The sequence below is a fragment of the Notolabrus celidotus genome, chromosome 22 (genome assembly GCF_009762535.1).
Source record: "Notolabrus celidotus isolate fNotCel1 chromosome 22, fNotCel1.pri, whole genome shotgun sequence".
NCBI classification, from domain to species: Eukaryota; Metazoa; Chordata; class Actinopteri; order Labriformes; family Labridae; genus Notolabrus; species Notolabrus celidotus.
Window position 1 is genome coordinate 6,345,532 of NC_048293.1, and position 3,135 is coordinate 6,348,666.

Below are 3,135 nucleotides of genomic sequence, written 5' to 3' on the forward strand. Positions count from 1 at the left end.
GACTTTATGAGTTTATTTGTGTGCTTTATCTCTTTGAGGTCCAGACTTCATTTTATCGTTCTGTGAACACCAGTTAAACTTTTACAACTGCAATTTCCTTAACACACAAGTCACATCAAATACAACAGAGGACGGTAATGTCAGAATGCACGGCGTGACAAACAGCAAGGTCTTTTAAGAGTCAGAGGTGTTTGTATGCTGGTGACTCAGTACGCTGGGAGCTGTTTAATTTACTCAGGTTTAATTTATGTGTAAATTGTACATCAATCACACACTCTACCTTCTTCTCCTTGGGGAAAAGGTTGTTGCGGGTGGTATTGTGTCAGGCTTGTGCCTGGTGACTCTGCACTATTGAGTGTAATTAAAAACTAATCCGGAGCCCAGCACAGCAGAGCATGTTAACAGAATTGACTAATATGCCCACAGGGAAGCCTTTTTCTGTGGCAAAGTCTTCACCTGCCTCACATAAAATGATTACCTGTACACTTGTTGGGAGAGCAGACAGTTAAAAAAAAAAATCACTCAAATATGTACGGACGTCAACACACTGGACTTTTTTGGGCTTGTTCAACATCTCATCCTAAAATCTTCTGTTGTACTCCCGTAGGGATGCTTCGACAAGATTTTGGTACCTGCTTCCATTTAAATCTAACAGCCGGTTTTGGGCTGCGTTCCAGTTCATTAAAAGAAGTCAGATGGAGTTGAGATCAAGGCTCTGAGCAGGTACGTCAAGTTCTGACACAAACTTTTCTATGCAGGTTCAATTTTTGGTAAGATATAAGATGAGATATACTTTATTGATTCCCCATTGGGGGAAATTTGTTTGTTCCAGCAGCCTACAACAAAGGCCAGGAGAATACGGCAATATACTTCCAAAGTTAAAACAGGATTATATTACAGGTAAAAATAAAACATATAAAAAAAAATACTCTATGTACACTTCCTAGTTATGCATGGACAAGCTATGCACAGAGAAAAATACAAAAATGGTAACAGGCTGCTTAAAATAGGGGTTCCCAAACTTTTCAGCCCACGACCCTCAAAGTATAGGTGCCAAAGACTTACGACCCCCACTGTCCCTCAAAGTGATTTCTTCATTTAGTTGATCTGCAGAAAATTATCCTACCTATATGAGCATGTGTCTGTGTTTCCTGTGCATTTATGAATTAACCTATTGCTACTGATGCTATCGATAATTAACTGTTCACTAATCCTAAACTTAGGAGTCATCTGACAAAAGAAAGGGAGAAAACTCATTACTTTTTTATTTTCAAGGTTAGCTACTATTTTTGTAGATATTTTTTACTTTAATGTTTAAAATGTAATAATTTTAGAAAACTTAAAAAATAAAAAAAACATTCTGGCAGACATCTCATGACCCCCCATTTGTATCTCGCGACCCCCCCAGCGTGTCCCGACCCCCCAATTTGGGAACCCCTGGCTTAAGACAAACATAGTATGTTTTAAAATGACATGGTGAAGGGAATGCTGCAGAGTGATGCTTAGTATTCAGAGTACCTTATAAACATATGGAAATGTATATAAATATAAGTGAGAGTATGCACACATTACACGTTTGCATTCAAATGATTTACATATACAATTCTTAAAATGTTTTAGTGTGTATGAATCATAGATAATGACCCGAGAAGACAGACGTAGTGCAAAAGTCCCAAAGTAGCTACAATGAAGTGTAATGGAACCTGGTTATTGCAGAGGGGTGACTAACGTGACATCGTAGTGCTGGTGTGAAACAGTCTGATTGCAGATGAGGTCAATGACCTGCAGTAGAGCTCTTTCTTGCAGGGTGGGTGTCACAGTCTGCTTCTGCTCAGGGACCCCTGAATTTAAGCTTCTTGGACATATGATACAAACAAAGCCACTCTTAATGTTTGTAGTTCAGCCTGTAAGTCTGACTGTCTGCTGTGAAGAGAGATCTTCTGAAATAAGCAACCAGTCCCAGAAAAGTTAAAGGTAGGCGTATCTTCATACTTTTGTGCTCTTTGAACTTGGGCGCAGTACAAAAAGAATGCCCCACCTGGAGAGAAGTAAAAATCTTTCTGGTGCTGTTCCACTCATTAATGATACTTCACTGAATTCCCTTTTCACAGGTTTTGGTAATATGGAAGCAAAATGAGCTTCTCTACAGCCCCACAGAGCATTCTTTGTGATGACAAACAGATCTAATTAGCTTTTAGTTAATTGTTATCTGAGCTGTGCTTCCCTGGTTGATCGACTATATTAATGTCCTCAGTGGGGGATACAGGATATTGAGGATAGGATACCTAGTCTTACATTACACTAAACCACAGACACAGCTGCTTTGAAGGGAAACTGTAAACTGAATATTAGAAAGGACATGTTTCTATTAACATGTTTTTTATATGACCTGGACTGTGTGCTCTATGAAACAGTACAGGAGAAACTGGTTTTCAAATTCCGAAGAAATCTTTCATAAAGAAAATCACACGGAGCATTTAAGAACAGAGGATTAAGGTTTGGCAGTTAGCTCCAAGGTCAAACACAGCACTCCACAACACTTCTGAAGCGTTTGAAGCCTCTGGTAAAGTGATGACTGATACAGCTCTTTGAATAAGGTGTAAATCTACCTGCCATTCACTCTAACATCTTCAATTTAGAAACTTGAGAGTTACAGCCTTCTCTATGTCCAGGTAATGTTTCCATTACTTTGGTTCGACTTCTGTAGAGTTGCTGTATATAAAAAAGTCTTCACTGAGAAATAAAACACTCTGTGGTTTCACTATTACATGATTTACTGTAGCTATAGTCTCCTTGTGACGGATTGTAACCGACAGTTTTTGCCTGTCTCTGGCGATAAAAGGTCTCACAGTTCAAACAGAACAAACTGTGACATTCTGACTGCTTTCTCTTTTCAGATTTCATTCTTGTTCAAGGCAAAAAAAATATTTTTATAAACTGTAGTTTTGATAGTATCAGAATAGTTTTGTTTTTTTCATTCTGGAAAGAAATGCAAAAAATAACAGCTCTTGAGGTGCCATGGTTGGCATGCTAACATGCTCACAATTGCAGTGTTTGAATAAGCAGCAGTTCATCAGGAGTCCACTTGAGGCAGGTTGCAAAAGCCCAAGAATCCCCATTGATTCCAATGTTAAG